The sequence below is a fragment of the Cynocephalus volans genome, chromosome 1 (assembly GCF_027409185.1).
Source record: "Cynocephalus volans isolate mCynVol1 chromosome 1, mCynVol1.pri, whole genome shotgun sequence".
NCBI lineage: Eukaryota > Metazoa > Chordata > Mammalia > Dermoptera > Cynocephalidae > Cynocephalus > Cynocephalus volans.
Window position 1 is genome coordinate 163,439,097 of NC_084460.1, and position 19,846 is coordinate 163,458,942.

The window sequence follows — 19,846 nt, forward strand, 5'->3', positions numbered from 1 at the left end:
CTTGTAATATGAAAAATTACATATCATTAACATTGTTCTTGAAAATCCCACACATTGCTTGTACAATACAGTTTGTGGTATTTCTAACAACATTTGAATATAATCTACCATATCTAGAGTCTAATACAGGCACTTAGTCTGCAATCATATTTTTTTTCTTAAGAAATAAATGATACCGTTTGCTTAAGTTTAGGACCGCATTGAAAGAAAAATGTGTATATTCAGACATTAGAATAGTAACTTGATGGGAAAGATGCTTACACCACTAGAGGCCCTTGAGAGTACTGAGGAAACAACAGATAAAATCACCCAAACTGTTTTTTGATTTTGTTTTTGCCTATCTTTTACAGTATGTACTAATTTGTTAGGGCCACCATAACGAAGTACCAGAGACTGGATGTCTTAAACAACAAAAATTCATTCTCTTGAAATTCTGGAAGCTAGAACTTCAAGATCAAGATGTTAGCAGGTTACTTCCTTCAGAGGGTTGGCTCTCTCCTTGGCTCATAGATGTCCACCTTCTCGCTGTGTCCTCAAATGGTGTTCCCTCTGTGTGTCTGTGTCCTTATCTCCTCTACTTATAAAGTCACCAGTAATATTGGATTAGGGTCCACCCTATGACCCCATTTAATCTTAACTACCTCTTTCATGACTCTATCTGCAGATACAGTCACATTCTGAGGTACTGGAAGTTAGGACTTTTAACATATGAATTTGGGGGAGATACAATTCAGCCATGACACAGTAGATTTAATTACATTATGTTTGATGATACTAAATATAATTTCTGAAGCACTAAAAGATTTGGTAGCCTATGCATCAAAGAGGTCATTTCTGTGATCTGTGTAGAAAGGCCCCACCCACATACCTATATCTTGGCCTAGAGCGTGAGTTCTCAACATGGGTTAGGGGAGGTGGCACAATTTTAACCCCCTGGGAGACATTTGTGTAGAGATATCTTTGATACTTATGACTAGAGAATGGGGTGTTACTGTCATCTACTGGGTAGAGACCAGGATACTGCTAAGCATTCTACAATGCAGAAGATAGCCCCCACAACAGAGAACTGTCCAGCCAAAATGTGGCTAGTGCCAAGGTTGAGAAACTCTCATCTAGAGAGCCAGAGGCACCATGAGCTTTGATTTCCATTGAACTTGGATGAGACACCAGCTAATATTATCAAGCATTTAATTCCATTTCTTGTCTTCTTGATTTCTTTCTTATATACATTTTCCTCTTTAGGGAGTAGTAAAGGTTTTCTTTCTTATTATCTCTATTCCTACTCATGACCAGAGTGAGTCCTGTGAGCTCATCCTGGATCAAAGTTGTTTAAGTGTACATTTGTGAAAGGAGAGTCTACACAATATAAAGAGAGATATGGTGTTCCTTTGGTGACAGTCATTTGCCCATTCGAGAGAGGTAAAAAAGACCACAACTGCAAGCCTGAAATAGAGGTTGACATGTAGTAGATGTTCTATCAATATTTTTTCCATTCCCTAAACTATGTTTAAAATAACCATTTCTTATGGAGTTTTTTAAAATATTTTATTTCAAATGGCCTTTAATATAGACAAAAAAATAATCAAATTGTGTTATTAAAAATTATTTTTCTCAGAACAAACCTAAGGTTACTAGAGATGGGGAGGAGGGAGGGAAGGGGTTTGGGGAGGGACAAGTCGGGTAAAGGACATAAAGAAAAATAATGATTTGTAATAATGAATATGCTAATAATAATAAAAAATTTAAACAAATAAAAAATTATTTTTCTCAGAAAGAAATTTATAGATGTCTTCAGAAGTAAGCAATTTATAGAGGCAACAAAACTGCAGAAAATTCTAAAGTCATGGCTTTTGACATAATTATACCTAGAGGAAAATCCAAAAACACCTTCAACAATTTAAGCACCCTTACAAATGAAGTATTAAAAACAAATGCTAAGATTTAAAAAAAGGTATTGTTAATATTTTAAATGTGGTTTAAAATTTAATAATGCTGAAATTTATTTTAAAGGTCTAAGTCTTTTAAGGTGCCCACAATAACTAATGAAGTTACTTTTAAAATTTGCCACAGAAACAAATTTGTTGGGGCAAAAAGAAAGATAACAATACAAAGCGTAACAATAATTCAAAATATTGTAATAGCATATTTAAACATTGTATCCTATTTAAAATTCATCTATATACCTCCATCTTATATTGCCTAAAGGCATGCAATAAGAATTGAATGAATTATTGCCTGTCTTTCCACATGAGATTTTGGAACCTCTCAGGTGTTCCCTGACAAGCTAGACTACAGGGCTACAGAATGTTCTCATTAGTCATTACCGCTACCACCACCACCATCTCTACCACCACTGCCACCATCACTACCACAAACACCACCATCAACACTACATCATCACCACCATTATCTCCTCCAAAAACATAAAGCCACCACTTCCAATAGTGTCACAACCACCACCACCAGCACATCCCTGCTCTGAAACAATTACTCTGTATTTGAACAGTCTTGAATTCTATCCAAGTCAAAAAATTCCTATGGAATAATATCAGACAGATGTTCCAAATAAATTCTAAAATAATGCAGACACATATTTATATATTCTTGGCTTAGAGATCACCTTTCTAAACACAAGGCCAATAACATAAATCATAAAGGAAGGTACTGATAGATTTGATGACATAAAATCCAACATCCTTGCCATGTCAAAAATACCATAAATAAAATTGAAACAGTAACAAAAAAGCCTAGGGAATTGTTTGCTACACATATACGACAAAGGATTGATAAAGTGCTTTTTTAAAAAGTCAGTAAGAGTAAAGATGAAATAGTGCTACCACTTATTAAAATGGAAAAAGCCTTGGACAGAATTAGATTTGGGAGAAAAAACAAGAATTTTATTCAGGGAATGGTAGATTTGAGGTGCCTGTGTAACGTACAAGAGATATTAAGTAGATAATTGTATATCATATTTACACAACTAAAAGAACATTCAAATGATATTTTGCTGTTAAGATTTTCTTTTTAATATGCCATGAAAATCTTGAGTTTATATTTTTTAGAGTACTTTTTCAGCCATATCTCCCAACCCTTTCAAAAGACTATTCCCATCTTGATGCAATAAAATATATTGAATACAGATGTCTTCCTCTTTTTAGAAGTAGTATAATATTAATAACTTTGTCATACATCCTTATCTAATAAAGTAGAAAACTTTACATATGTCAGAAACCTGGTTTTGAAACTTTTCTATTAGTTTTTAATCCAGTCAACATTTTGCAAGTTTAAAAAAGAAAGATAGCAGTGTGAACGCACAACTTGCTGGCAAACACATTTCTGCTGAGGAAAGGGTAAGACAGAGAGAAAGTGACCATTGCAATTCATTGACCTCAAAAGTGGACGTTGCCCAAAAGTGTGCATTGTCAAAATTAAACCCACAATAATTATTCTGAAACTTAAGTAAACTGTAATTATACAACTACCAATAATTTTCCAAAACAACCCCCCCCCGAAATAAATAAATAAATAAATAAATAAATAAATAAATAAATAAGAACAGGAAACCAATTGTATTTGTGCAGAGGAACTATAATTGTACAGCTTCTCAAATCATCAAAGAAGAGTCTTACATTTAATGATCAATAATTTTTTTAATAAGTCATTAAATTTATTCATTGCTGGTTGGAATGCAGTTTGGTGGTTTTCTCACAAAGCTAACCTTAGTCATACCTTATGATCCAGTAATGACACTCCTATGAATGCACCCAAACAAATTGAAAACTTACATCCACATAAAAACCTGCACATGAATATTTTTAACAGTTTTATTCATAATTGCCAAAAATTGTAAACAATCAAGATGTCCATCAACGGGTGAATGACAATCTATGGTATATCTATACAAAGAAATATTATTCAGTGATAAAAAATAAGTGAGCTATCACGCCACAAAAAGACATGGAGAGCCTTGAAACATATTGCTAAGTGAAAGAAGGCATATTGAAAAAGCTATACTCTATGACTCCAACTCTATGACATCTTGGAAAAGACAAAACTATTGAGATGTAAAAATATCAGTGGTTCCCAGAAGGAGGGAGTAGGGGGAGGGATGAATAGATGGAGCACAAAGTGTTTTTAGGGCAGTAAAACTAATCCATATTGCACTGTAATGGTGAATACATGACATAATGCATTTGTCAAAATCTGTAGAACTGTACAACAGCAAGAGTGAATCTTCAGGTGAATTATGAACTTTATTTAATAATAATGAATGTGTCAATATTGGTTCATAAATAGTAACAAATGTACCAAACCAGTGCAAGATATTAATAATAGGGGAAACTATTTGGGGGGTGGGTGGGGGGAGAAGGGGTTTATGGGAACTCTCTGTACTCTGTTCAATTACTCTGCAAACCTTCAAACAGTTCTAAAAAATAAAGTCTCTTAGAAATAAAAAAAATTAAGAGACACAAAGAGTAATCACAATTTATAATGATGAACATGCTAATAATATTGATTTGATCATCACATACTATACACAAATACTGATAGTTTACTCTGTATGCCATAAATATGTATAATCAAAAATAAATAATGGGGTTTTTTTTAGAAAAAAAGAAATAAGAAAATTAAATACATGGTAAAGTGAAAAAAAAAAAAAAAGATAATTTACTTCTCTGGCAGGATGGTTGAAACCAGCTCTGAGAGCTGCAATTATTTGCTCCCGTTGGTAGCCCATTGACATGATCTCATTACCATATTCTTTTAAGGTCAATCTCTCATAAGTGCTGTTGTTGCAGCTTTAAAAACATATTACCGAAAAAATTCTCCTAGTGTGCCATTGGTTGGTACTGGACAGGTTGTCACTGGTGTCCTGCTGGCTTTTCTGCGAGTCTCTCTTATAAAGTTGCACCAGCAGGAGCAGGTTCAGAAGATGCTGTTCTGATGCTGGAATGATTGCTACAGATGCACAAGTGGAGCCAAAGCAGGGACAGATGTTGGGACTTGAGCCACAGCTGCTGCTGTGGATGAACCAACTTGCAGCAATGGTGGCAGGATTTGATCTCTGGGTTATAGATGGTGCTGGTGGTGTTGCCACTGCTTTGGGATTTGTCACCATAACTACCAAGAAGTTTTTCTCATTAAGATTATATTCTTTGAAGGCAGTAGCATCATTAGGGTTTTGTCTGCAGAAATTGATTTTTGTTCCACTATCTAAAATGCATTATTCACCTTTTATTGCAAAGCTGCAGTCAACTTCAAAGAGTCTAGCTGCACTGAGCTGAATTCTGGAACCCAGGCCCTGACTGAGCCTGGAGCACACAGTCCACATCACATCACCAGAGCCAGAGTCCTGTCCCCCACCCCCATGTCACATGCATTGTCCAGGCCTCCAGAAAGCATTTCTTTCCTAGACCCACTGCCACACACTGTGCAAGTTACTTTTTAAATGACTGAATAGAATCAGTGTCTCTTAGTTTAAAAAGAAAAAGTAAGAAAAAATTCTTCCATTAGTGTATAGTGTACATCACCTTAAAATAAGAACTTTAGACTAATGAGCCACAGTTCAGACTGGGGAAATTATATCACACTATATTTTTTTAAACCACCTTTCAGTTTTCAGCATTTATCATCCAGTAGTGGACAAATAATAATACCCAAATTTATATAATGGAGAGGCTTGGGGAAGAACAAGTTTAATCAACAGTTCAGTTTTTTATGATGTATGTTCAAAGTGCTTATAGGTGTCCGTGTGGAGCTGAGTAGGCAGATATTAATTCTAAATTTTTATAGAGATGGCATGAAAGCCATGGGACTAAAAGAGATTACCTAGAAGGTGAATATAGATAGAGAAAAAAAAAAGTCTCTGGGGCAGACCAATTTAGAGTAATTTAAAGTAAAGTGAAGGCAGAACAAGATGCAGAACAAGATTCCAGAACAAGACTGGAAAGGAGAGGCCAGTAAGATAGAAAAAAAAAAAAAAAAAAAAAAAATCGAGTGCGAGGAGGGGCCTGGCATGGAGCAATGGAAGTGCTTCAAGAAGGAAGAGATGATCACTTGTGTCAAAAGCTGTTCAATGGTTTGAAAGCTGTTTTTAGATTAAGCAATATCAGGACTGAGAATTGACTGTTGAGTTTGGCCTCATAGAGATCACTGGTAACCTTGAACAAACAGTTCTTGTGGAGCAAAGGAGTCAGGAGTCTGAGGTGGGTAGGTTCAAGAGGGTATTGGAAGACAGAAATTGTAGACAATGAGTAGATACAAATCTTGTTAAGAAGTTTAGCTACAACGGGAAGCAGAGAAATAAAAAAGAGAGTTGAAGGAGATGTGGAGTCAAAATGAGTTTGTTGTCATTATTTTTAATATGGAAGACAGAGGGCACGGCTGCAGGAGTGAAGTCCTCGTGCAGGTGAGATGTGATGGAGGTAGTGTACAAGAGGAGCAGTTGGCCTTGGGACAAAGGACAGTCTAAGTTTTAATTACAGGAAAAAATACAGGGTATATAAATACAGATGCAAATTGGCAGATTTGTAACTTTCAATTTTTTTTTATTTTAACATTTACTTGTACGTATTTGTGTGGTACAGTGTATCATTTCAATAAATGGATATGCTGCACAATGATTCACTGAGGGTAGATAGCATAGTTTTGTACCCATTAGTCCAGCCCTTCTCCTCCCCACTGCCCTCCGTCCCCTCCTATCACCATTCTTCTATCTTCTACTTTTATGAGAACCACTTTTTTTTCTTTGGTTTTTTGGTGGTGGTGGTGGTGGTTTTTCAGATTCCACGTATGAGTGACATCATGAAGTGTTTGTCTTTCTGTGCCTGGCTTACCTCACTTAACATGATGGTCCCCAGTTGCATCTTTTTTTTTTTTTTTTTTTATATAGCTTAATGGTATTCTATTGTGTATATATACCACAGCTTTTTTATTCATTCTTCTGTTTATGGGCATTTAGGTTGATTCCATCTCTTGACTACTGTGAATAGTGCTGCAATGAACATGGGAGTGCAGGGGTCTCTTTGATATGCTGATTTCATTTCCTTTGGGTATAAACCCAGTGATAGGATAACTGGATTGTAAGGTAGATCTTTTTTTAGTTCTCTGAGGAACCTCCACACTGTTTTCCGTAATGGCTGTAACAGATTACATTCCCACCAACAATGTTGGAGAGTTTCCATTTTCTCCACCTCACCAGCTATTTGTTATTTTCTGCTTTGTTGATAATAGCCACTCCAACTGGAGTGAGATGATATGTTGTGGTTTTAATTTGCATTTCCCTATGATTAATAAAGTTGAGCATTTTTTATGTGCCTGTTAACCATTTGTATGTCTTTTTTTGAGAAATGTCTGCTCAGGTCCTGATATAGGTTGAATGTTTGCCCTCCCCAAAGCTCCTGTGGAAGATTGATCCCCAGTGTGGCAGTGTTGAATGGTGGCAGTTAAAGTTACATGTTCAGATGGCTAAAGCCTTTTATTAATATTTTTGTAAAGGACTTTGAAGATTTTTTCATTTTCCAGTTTATTTTTTAAAGGTTTCTCTTTTTTTCCCTTCTTATGAGTCATTTCCCTGAAGCCTACATTTTAAGAACTTAGACATCTCTAAAGCTGAGAGAAAGGATGTTAAGTTTTCTCCAAAAAGGAGTTTTGGAGCATATTTGCCTATTATCAGGAGTCAGTCTTATTGAGTCTGTGGGTTAAATTTTAGGTGAATGACTGAGGAGACATCCAATCTCTTTCCTATTAATCTTTATCTTTTTTAGCCTTAGGCACTTGCTTTTATAATAGCTCTAAGTTGTGTGCAAGACCAAGATTCAAAGTTAGTTGGGGCATGTTCTCCTATCTAATTTGAGAATCTAATTTTTTTTAAAGGAATTTACTTATTTTTTTAATGGCCACATATTGATTGCACATATTTCTGGGGTACAGGAGCTTTTCCCACAAGGGAAAGCTATGGGGAGGCTTTTATAGGACTCACACGGAAGCAAAAAAAAAAAAAAGGAACTGTTTGATTGGTTGCAGTTTTATGATTGCCTTGTTTGGTCTAGCCCATTGGAAATTTCCTAGTTAAATATAAGTTTGTTGGCTACTTCTGATGGTTGAGCTTAAGTTCTGTTTTTCTTTAATATGGGCACTTAAAAGAAACAGCTCAAGTTAGGTTTCACTTATGTTTGCAAATCAAGCAAGGCTTAAGTCATTTATGAGGCCTGACTGGTTTTATCTGCTTGGGGATTCTTTAGACCTTGTCTCATTTCAATTTACTTAACAACTTAAATGGTACTATTGAGGAATGGCTGAAGACTGAGTGGACTAAGTTTACAATGAGATACTCTTGGGGGCTGTAGTCTTCCATTCCTGTGGCTCTGGCAGGGGGAGAGGAGGAATAATCACTGTGAAGTAACTACTCTCCTGGAGATGGGGCTTTGCCAGAACCTTATCCCAGCTGGTGGGAAGAATTCCTCCCACTCCATCTCCCGTCACCCGCTTCAGAATTCCTGTTTTACTTAAAGAGTGGTGGAGATGGGGATGTAAGGGGAGGATGTAGTCAACAGGAGTAAGGGCTTCAAGGAAATCGATTGCAGGCAAGGAATGAAGTAGAAGACTGTGGGTGAGAGGAGCTGTACCACTGGAGAAACACTTGTGAGGTCACAGTCCAAGACCCACTAAAACACTTAAATTTAATCAAAATATTATAGCATGCTCCCCCTTGTCTCTACCAAACCACCCCAACAGGGCTCCATCCAGCGTTACAGTGAATTATACCTGTTAAGAGCTGCAAGGAACAAACTCTCTCTCAGGAGACATACTTAGGGAAGCCAGAGGGCAAACAAAAACCACAGCACTAGAGGAATTTGAAGCTTCTAGCACTTATAGCTTCAGCAAATGCTAAACACAACCAAATTAATATAGATCCCCACACTAAAGGCCTTTCTAATTCCTAGTTCCTATTACTAATATATATCATGTTCACCTTTCAACAAAAAATTACAAGGCCTGCAAAAAGTCAAGAAAAAACAGTCTGAAGAAGGAACACAAGCATTAGAACCAGACTCAGATATGACAGAGACTTTGGAATTATAAGACAGGGAATTTAAGAATTATGACTAATGCGTAAGGGTTCTACCGGAAAAAGTAAATGGTGTGCATGAACAGATGAATAATAAGCAGAGAAATGAAAAAAATCTAAGAAAGAATCAAAAGGAAATGCAAGAAATCAAAAATACTGAAATAAATGAAGAATGATGAGATGTGGGTTCCTTGGTAGACTTGGTATAGCCATGGAAAGAATCAGTGAGCTTGAAGACAAGTCAATAGAAATAATTTAGTCAAAGAATCTAAGGGTTAGAAGAGACATTCAAAGTTATCTAGTATGTGTACTTATTTTTCTTCTGAAGAATTGAATTAAACACATTCTTTTTCTGAAGGAACACTAATTATGTAAATAATAATCTACTTCTTGCTTTCAAGATTATTGCAAATAGACGCATATAGTTTTAATATAACTATCATAGATGAAACAACTTTAGCCATTCAAATACTATTTGGCCATTAAAGAACAATGCGACACACAAGTTGCACACAGTTATGGTTTAATTAGCAGAATTAGAAAGAGATTTCACATTTTTCCACTAGTTACATAGTGTCTTGGCCAATTTTTTAGCATCTTTGTATTGTCATTCTTTTGCTAAATGCCCTATGTTCTTCATGCTGGATCCTTTACACTAGTCTACTGCTACTTTGATCCTTCCTAGGAGGAAGGATCGGTTGTCAAACATTGGAACTAAGAGCTCTTATTTATGGCCTTGCCTCCTTGGATTCCAGTATTTAGCGTCACTCTGGTCAGTGTCAATTTCAGTTCAGCTGTTCATGTTTGAGCATTTAGGTAACTTGCTTCCAAGTATTCATGACAGTGAAGTATTGAAGGTCAAGTTGTTGGAGTGAGCAGGACTGAAGCCATGTTGGGACTTAAAAACACAGAGGCTCTAAAAAAATTTTAAAAGACAGTTTCTTTTTTGACGTGCATTTCTCTGAGTTCACTCTTTTCCCATGGTTATTTGAGATTTTGGATCTTGGTTATGGGGCAAGATGACATTATTTACATGAATGTAAACTTGTTCTCCTGCCAGCCTGAAGCTGCAGGCTTTACCCGGACCTTTACCCAGACCCTGAGAAAAGGAAGGGAGCAGAAACCAGATGGATTCTTTTGAGACTTTGCACCTGAGACCTAGCATGAAGCCCTCACTGCTCATGTGCCTCTCCCTCCCGCTTTTCATTTCCCATGTTCCATACCACTCAACCTCCTCTTTTAAAATCCTTCAGTAAACCTGAATCTTTGAGATGACTTAGCCTGGACATTCTCCTTCAGGTTTACTGGAAAGATGTGTTAGCCTAACATCTCTCCTCAGGTCACCAGTATTCCTGAATAAAAGCTGACTTCCATTTTCACCAACATTTGACTTTTGTTTGTTTGATTTTTGTCTGGGGACAGATAGCCAGAACTTTGAGTTTGATATCAATTTTGGGGAGTCTCAGCCAGGAATTGAGTAGTCACTGCAAAAAAGTTGCTGCTAAGTGGATTTTTTTTGTATATTATAACATCAGAAGAATGGTGCAGCAGTTTCTTAAGATTATTAGTTTTTTCTACTTTCATTGATTATAGTTGATAGTTAAGCTCGTGTTCATATATTTCACATACCTGTAACTCACATATCATATGAGTATATGTGAAATACTGTGCTGGTGTAGAGATGGCTAAGGAGAGTTGGCCCCTGCCTGTTAGGCATGACCAGGCTATACCTGTGGTATTAGAATCACCTTGGAAGCCTTTTAAAAATTCTGTCATTCAGGCCTGTTTCACACGGGGCCTATTTGAGTTTGCACCTAAGTGTCAATATTTTTGAAGAGCTCCCTAGATAATTTTAATATGTAATCAGGGTTAGAACTCCTGAACTATATAGTAAGAAAAATATCATGCAAATAGATTTGGAAGTGATAGATAAGAATGTCTCTCTCTCTCTCTCTCTCTCTCTCTCTCTCACACACACACACACACACACACACACACACACACACACACACACACACACACACACACACATTCATGACATTTCAAAGAATGGGACATCATATCCCATAAAAATCAGCCCCAAAGTTTTCTGAGCTTAAAGGGTTGCAAAGGTTTTAAAGAGTACCTGTCTGAGTACAGAAGAATTCCTGGCAGGGAGCACTATGACAGAAGGCAGGCAAACAAATGCACTTGATAAATACTTTTTTGAACAATATAGAGTAGAGAGACCAAGAATAGAATATGGAACAACATAGAGGAGAGAGACTCAGAAAAGGACAAGAAATTTAGGGAAACAAGATGTGGCAGGGAGCAGCATCCCAGATTGCAAAGAACTTAAACGCTTGAATTTCAGGGTGCTGTCATTCTAAAGTATTTCTTAAATAGTTTTTCATATTATTTAAATATCCAGAAACTTAAATCCATGATCCTGCTATCCAGCTTAAGAAGTAAACATCATTAATATGATGGTACTTCAAAATGTTCATGGAAAAATAGAATTAGAAGATAATGCAAATCTTTCCATGAACATTTTGAAGTACCCTCATACCCCTGTGCTTCTTTCCATTATCATATTTTTTCCGCCCTTAGCCGAGGTAATCATCATCCTAAATTTGGTGTTTATTATTTATTCTCAGGCATTTCTTAATACTCAGAGGCATAAATATTACTTAAATACATAGATGTTTAGTTAGGTACACAGATGCTTATATTCCTAAACAAAATAAATTTTCCAAGCTAAAAAAATTTTTTTGTATAGTATTGAAGAGAATAAATACAACATAATGAAAAAAGGTGTTTCAGGAAGCTGAGCCTAGCTGTAATGTACAGGAAGTTTATGTGTCATCTAGGAGTATTTGGACTAATGTGTGAAACTGGGCTCAGAGAGAACGGGATGGATATCAAAGAATGGGAGGGAAATCTTAGTGCCTTCGATACAGAATGAGGAAGCAGGATGAGTCAAACAAAGATACTAGGCTTTGGCCATGAGTGATTAGAATAATTATGTAGTGTTGACAGATTCAATGAGTCATGAGAGAAGAACTGGTTTCCAGAAGTGTAGCTGTTTTGTGGAATTTGGCCCTGTTGACCATTCCCTCATTGCTAAAGCATTCTCCTCCCTTCTGCTGTACCTCTTTTTGGCTTTATTCCTACCTCTCCCATCATTCCTTCGAAATCTCCTTTATGGCCTCCAAGTTGTGTCCAATTCTTCTTACAGCTCATACTATCTCAAATGGACTCATTCATTTCTAGGGCCTTAATAAACAAATACTGATGACTTCTAAATTTTTATCGTCAACATATATGTTTCAGCTCCAGACGTGAGCTTCTAATTTCTAATGGGTATTTATCTCCACAGCCACTTTTAACATGCCCACAATTTGTCTCATTACCATCTTATTCCCCTTCCACTTTATTTGTCCCCTTTATTATTATTTTTCCCACTGCTTTATTTTCTACCTCTGCAAATGGTCCCCAATTTCTATCTTCTTACACAAGCTAAAAAACTGGGAGATTGCCTCACACTTTTCCCTGAACATGTGTCCATTAATTAACGCCATGTCTTACCAAGTCAACCTCCTTAATCATGCTTGTATCATCCCCCCTTCCCAACCCTCTCCACTGTCCTAGTCTCGGGTTTTTAAAAATCTCTTCCCTGGCCTATTACAATACTCTCTACACTTCTCTCTCCACCCTTAGTTTTGCCTAGTTCCTACTATCTGTGTCCTATCTGCTCTGAGTTACTTTCTTAAATATAAATCCAATCATTCCCCATCCTTACGTGGAAACAAAAAGGACTCTTCCTTACCTTCTGCAGAAGCTTTCCATTTTGTCCTTTTGTGTCTTAATTAAGAGTCTACAGAATTGATTCAAGACAACCAGTTGTGCCAAGTTAGAAGCCAAGGGGCAGATGAATCCTTTGGGGAGACATAAAAAAGTTGGTTCAAAAGCACAAACCTTTTCCCCTCCTGTCCTGCTAGGTAATTCATTCAGCAGATATTTATTTAGCACCTACAGACACTCTTCTCAGAGCTGTTATGTATTATCTCTACTAACTCTCAAAATAATCCATGGATGTAGGCATTTTACAGATGAGGAAACTGAGGCACACACATGGATATTAAATTACCCAAGGTCACCCAGCTTGGTAGAGTCCAGAACCGGGACTTGAATCCAGGTAATTTCACTCTAGAATTTTGCTACTTGAAGTAGAATCCATGGACAAGCAGAATTGTATCACTGGTGATGTTGTGAGAAATGCAGACCCTCTGCCAGTACCCTAGTTCAACTCAATCAGAATTTAAGTATTTACAAGATTCCCATGTGATGTGTATATATTCATTCATGTTCAAAAAGTTTTGTTTTTTAGTCTGGGTACTTAACCACTATATTGACCCCATATATCAGTAGTTGACTTGTTCTTTCTTCTTTAGACATACGAGTTGGATCTTGTTTTCATGCACCTGTCAAAAAAAATAATAAAAATTCCCAAGACCTCTTCCCGTTCCCTTTCATCAAAGGGGTGAGAGCAAGAGGAACACTAACTGCGTTCTCTGAAGATGAGGTCCCAGCAGGTGAGCTGAGCCTTTCTGACCATTCCCTCTACTTCTGTGGCTGCTTCATCCTTTGTCTTAAATCTGGCATCTGATACTTTGAGCACAGCTTTTCTGGCGAGAGGAAATATGAACCAATGTCTAATAGTTATTATTCTAATCAGTTCTTGGTACAGTGAATTTAAAGCTGAACAGGATCTAGGGAGCTGATGTTCAAAATGACCCCTGGTCACTTCACAGTTGCCCAAACACTTGATATTAATTTAGTACCAGTAGCTAGAGACAGGCAGGAAGAGGGATGAAGTCCAAGTAGCAGGGAAAGTTGAGGATCAGATGCTCTTATAACCCTAACTGATATCACAATCCTAACAGTGACTTAAGGTAACATGTATCTTTTACATAAATGTGGGAGGGAGAGGTGGGTTTCAGGATAAACTGTAAATCACTTGTCCTTATAGAACTCACTCATGGAAATTTCTGGGCCAACCTCAACCCTGGCTCCTCACCCACTTGGAGACTGTCTCTAGCACTTTGTGGACTCTCCCACAAAGCACTCAAAATTCTGCCAAGTAGTAATAAGAAATGGATGGTTTACTGAAGATTTTGCAGAGAGAGGGAGAATGTGCCACATCACATACCACAGGGCAGAAACTTAAGCAAAATCCTCATTGGACATGAGGATTTTTCACGTCTTTCTTTCCCAGACACTCTCTTCTCAATCCAAATAGCTTTTGCTCCTTTTCCTTTCTTTCCTCCTTTCTTCTTTCACTTAGTATCTAACAAACTGCAGCATTGTTATCAGCGTCAACTCTAATCCCAAACTCAAATAACATAAGCACAGCATAAACTGGAGAGTTCAAAAAAGAGTAATGCATCTCCTAGCAGGTTTCATTATCCACTCCGTCTAACCCCACTCTCAGGACTCTGTCCAGCAAATGCAGATTTCTTGGATGCAGGGATAGGTTTGTGTATTGTTAATAAGTTGCCCTACACTGCTACATTCTCCTCTGGTGTTGGTGCTTTTTCATATTTTTTTTATAGAGCTAAGGATGAAAGCCTTTATCCTGGTGGCAAAAGGCTGAGTGAACATGGTGTCCTCAACATTCAAAAGTCAAGGTGCCTGCTCTTCGGATGTGTGTATGTATGTATGTGGCAAGCATTTGAAATGGGTCTTTGTTTCGCTAGTGATTCTAGGCGTCTGACACTGACTTCAATCAGAGAGGTACCACTTACACATTTTTTATATATTGGATTTCCGTGTGATATTTCTTAGGAAAAGGAGCTCTAATTCTAAAAGTAGTTTTATAAACATGGAAAACAAATGACGGACAACATAAAGTCTTACAAGTTCAACCTTCTCAGCAAGGTGCAAGGCTCTGTTATCTGGCCTCTGCCAGCCCTCCCAGCTCTAGCTCCTGCTATCCTCTCCTCACCCCCACCATGCCCTGATGATACCAACCAACACTCTTAAGGGTCCTAGAAGCATGTGATGCTTCAAACTTCTGTGCCTTCACTTGTGCTGTTCTCTCCATTCACCTGGGGAGCACTTATATTCAGTTTGAGACACGCAAGTTACTGCCACTGTAAAGACTTTACTGACCTTGCCTATTAAAATTGATCACATCTGTGTTTGCTAACCTGCACATACTCATTTCACTTGTATCACTAGGATATATATCTGTTTAATCTCTAGTAGACAGTATGCTTTTTGACAGCAAGGACTGTTTCCTTTCCTCCTTTTTAAAAAATTTACTATTTACTATTTTTGAACCTCAACCAATGCCTGATGAAAGTAAATATACTTTGAATCTTTGGATGGATAATTATTTGAATGGTCATTTCCAAACTTAAATGACAACAGGCTCTCATTAAACAAACAAACAAACAACAACAACAAAAAAAAAAAACAGTGTAGGTGACCAATATGTAAAGGCATGATTCTGCTTGAGAAGGGTTAGTATGTCATGGATTTTTTTTTTTTTTAATTCCTGTATTCAATTTTAAAGGATCTTGAGTAAGCATGTAGCATTAATAGTTTAGTCAGAACTAGTATTAATTGTGTATTGCAATAATAAAGGATGAAGGTGTGATTTTCAATTACTTTACAAAGTCTGAGGTAGCTGTCTAAAGTCTCAATAAAAACTGGGAATGAATCTCTCCTTTTTTTTTTCCTCAATTTTCATTTTAAAAAATCCGTGCTTTGTTGACCATCAGAAGTGTTCTTAATTAAAAATAATTTCATACATCCTCAGCTATAGTTTCTACTTTTAAAGAAAAGCAACTTACCTCCCCACTTTCAGAGTGTTTACAATATTGGTGTTTATGTAACACATGATACTTAGCTAGTAATTGTCTTGTAGAAGTGTCATTAATCATCATTTCCAATGTTGTATCAAACAGAAGCAATATTTCCCCATGTTACAAAAATCAATTTAAACTTTAAAAATATGGTTAACATGCCTGAAAATTTTGATAGGCAATAAGAAAGATTCTTAAATTAATTCCCACACCAAAAAATAGGACCTAAATTTATGTTTAAACATGTATCAATAAAATGGAATGCATCACAGCACAAGAATATTGTGAAAGATGATCACTACCTTTAAAAAATGAGAAAAGTCTGAGTGTTAGAGCAATAAATAAATGCAGACCAAATCACTCATACTCTGGAATTAGCATAGTCTTGAATTAAAACTTTGAGATTGTTAAAGTTCTTTTTGAATTATGCCAAAACAGGAAAATTCTATTTCTAGTCCTGTGATTTATTCATATTCATCCTATGACTCACATTATGATAAATTTGGGGCACTGGCTGGATATACATTCTAGATAGAAAGGAAAGAGAAAAAATTTGTTTATTACCATGAGAAAAGAATTAGTTAAAAAAATTAAAATGTGGAAAAATGAGCAACTGTTTATAACGATTTTCTAAAATATAAAAGGCAAATACTAAACTTTGGGAATCCAATGAGGATATTTTTTTCAAATGCAAAATTGTGACAGCCAAGACCAAAATATCAAAATCAAAAAATCCAAACAATCTTTTCACCTTCAAAAAGAGTAGACAGAATTACCCAACTATTTGCATTTTACTTGCATTTCACAAGCACTTAGTTCAAAAATGAGGAATTGCACTATAGAGTTTTATTTAGTTGAGTTCAGAAAAAAAGGTATGTAAAATTCTCTAGACTTTTAAATATTAATATTCAGTTTATATGTCTTATTTCTGGCTTTGAGGACATCCCTAAGTGCAATTTGTTGTTATTAAGTTTTCTTTTCTTGGTTATTTCCAAAGAGAATAGCAATATGGAAACTCAGGAACATTCCAATTAGTTTTAGTGCATGTCTAGTATCAGAGAGGTTTTCTATTTAATATTTAAACACATTAATTAATATTTAAACGACCAAGTGCCTGTGCTGGGTAAATTCTAACTAAAGTAAGATGGAAACTAGTTTACTGTTTCCATGTTTATAACCAAAATTTGAGAAGTCTCAGATATAAGTCTTCTGGTATGTGCTTTTGTGTGTGTGTGTTTAATCATTTTCAGTCTATTCAATATAAAATAATTTCCATATTAATATTGGTCCAAGTTGAACAGGCAATAAAACTAGTTGGAAGAATAATATAACTGTTCTTAAACTTTTGTTTAGCTCTTGTACAAAAATCAAAATTTTAAGAATAACTAACAACCTTTTCAAATTCAAATTCAAATTCTTAACCATTGGTACATAAGTCTGCTTTTTTTTTTCTTTTATCTTAGATAACAGATTAATACCTTTCCCTTAAGAAGCATATAGAGTCTTTAGAATATGTATATTTGCAAAACAAAAAAACAGAAAAACTCTTTGCAACTTAGGATGGTAGGTAAATTTGTGTTGGTATTTATGGATAAAGAGAATGTGCATTAGATAGGATCTTTTGAAAGCAGTCTGGTTTTAGCACAGAGCATCCTGTACTATATTGGAAGAGCCTAATAGACGTTGAAGATTTGTACCAGTGCCTTCAATCTATTGAAATGCTTTTGAGAGCATTTTTACGGACATGAAATGATCTCAATATATGTTATTAAATGAAAAAAAGCAAGGTAAAGAATGCAGTGTATATGATACTATCTTTTTTCTCTGTTTTCTATATGTTTGTGTATGCACAGATTATATCTCCAAGGACAGAAAATAAATTTGTAAGAATAATTGCCCCCAGGGAAGAAACCAAGGGGATTGAATGAAATAAATATTTGTATTTGTATATCCTTTTGAAATTTAAAAATTTGTCTTCTTATGCACGTATTATCTATTATAAAATCTACACAGATGCTGGGGAACCAGCTCTACGGAATCAGAATTTTTAGGATCTGGCTGAGGCCCTTGAATCTGTATAAGCTATAACTCTCATTTGTCACTTACTGCCTTCTCTTAGGGGATGTTCACATGAGAATATAACTTTTATCCCCCTAGCTAGAGAAGTACATGGTGGGGAGGAGGAACTTAGGTTTCCTGTTGACAAAGGTAGTGCAGAAGTATAACGCCATTCTCCTACTACCTTACGTTATAGTGAGGTAAAGTTTTGTAAATACATTTCAACATTACAGGATTGTGAGGTCATTAAAATTTTTCACTTTTGATTTTTCCTGGCCAAATGTCAGTAAGCACCAACAATATGATACTCTCACCAACTTTTGTTTTTGGAAGGTTATAATAACGAATTAATTGACCTCTAGATACCTGCAAGGCACACAGTGAAATCCAAAGCTAAGACTGTAAACCTTGGGGATGTGTGGTTGTTGGATATGGAAGTCACATTACATTACAGAGAACAGAGAAATTCCCTGTCTCTATAGTGATAGATGTTGGGCAGTCCCATGGTTCCCAGCCTTCTCTTCCCATTAGTGTGTCCTCAGCAAGATGCACTGGTTCAGGTGTGCAGAGCATCCATGAAGATCTGGTGTCCACTATTTTCTTCTTTTGAACACAGCACTGCAATTCAGATCCCTTCCACTCTCAAGGCCAACCTGTATTGTACACAGCTTGAATGCTGGGTTTCCGTTGATTCTGTTTGTGTCTCTCCTCACTTGGCACATAAACATTGCTCAAATGTTCTTTGAATAAATAAAGTAATGAATGAAATTCTTTTTATAGTGCCCTGGTTCTTTTGATGTTCGATCCTTCTGCTAACAAACTGCTCTTCCAACTTCTTAATATTATTCCTCCCTCTAACTGATCCCAACTAGAGAACAAGTTGTATTAATTAACCAGCCATGTTTTGGTTATATCTAGCAAGTTTTAGCATTGCATAATCTGGGGAAAGTTTATTCCCTTGTGTCTGGGGATCCATGTGAGCTACTCAAATTAATGTATTTTCCTTCTAATCAATCATAAAGACATTCTTCCTTTGGGGTGCCATCAACTGTCACTTGGCAACTGTTAGGACATTCTTAAAATGCACTTCCTGCAGAAATTGTCCAGTTAGAAGTCCTACAAGATGCAATTGCATGATAGATTCAGTTATTTAGGAAAAACTGGGCCAGTCAACTTTCATTGATATAAATGACAGAAATCAATTCTGCCATTAAAAAAGAAATATTTTGGAAGCCCACCTGGCAGCTGACAGAACTAAAGGACGGATGAAGAATCCAGCTTGGAAAATAGGTAGGAACTTAGAATTCCAGCCAAAGAGATGACCTTGAGCAGCCAGTGCTGTGTGTTGCTGCATCCTTGGCTGGATACTAGGTACCACTTGTGAAACCCTCAACACCACTGCACTCCCACGCAAACCCACCACTCCATGAGAATGAATTCTAAATTGTCTTTTTTCCTTTGCCTCCTTAGCTAAAGATTTAGTGGGCCTGGGGGAGCATTTGATTAGCAGAATTCATTTTATGGATATGAGAGAGCAAATATCTGGCATTTTTTATTTCTATGGCAGTAAGTGGAGCTCCACCTCTCACCAAGAGTCAAATAATGCCAATTGCCCAAACACAGGGTTCAGATAGTGGGCTGTCCTACCCAGTGACACAACTCCTGATACATCCATTACAGAGTGTTGGCATCTTCTAGAAAAAGGCTGAGTTTAATGGTATTGTTGAAAGAAAACATGCAGCAGATATGAGTTTTGAGAAAGGCTTGAAACAAAGGCAGATATATCCAGAATATCATAGTAAGATTATTTAACGACCAAGTATAGGGTCACTTTTGGCAATGGTTACATATAGAAGGAGATGACACA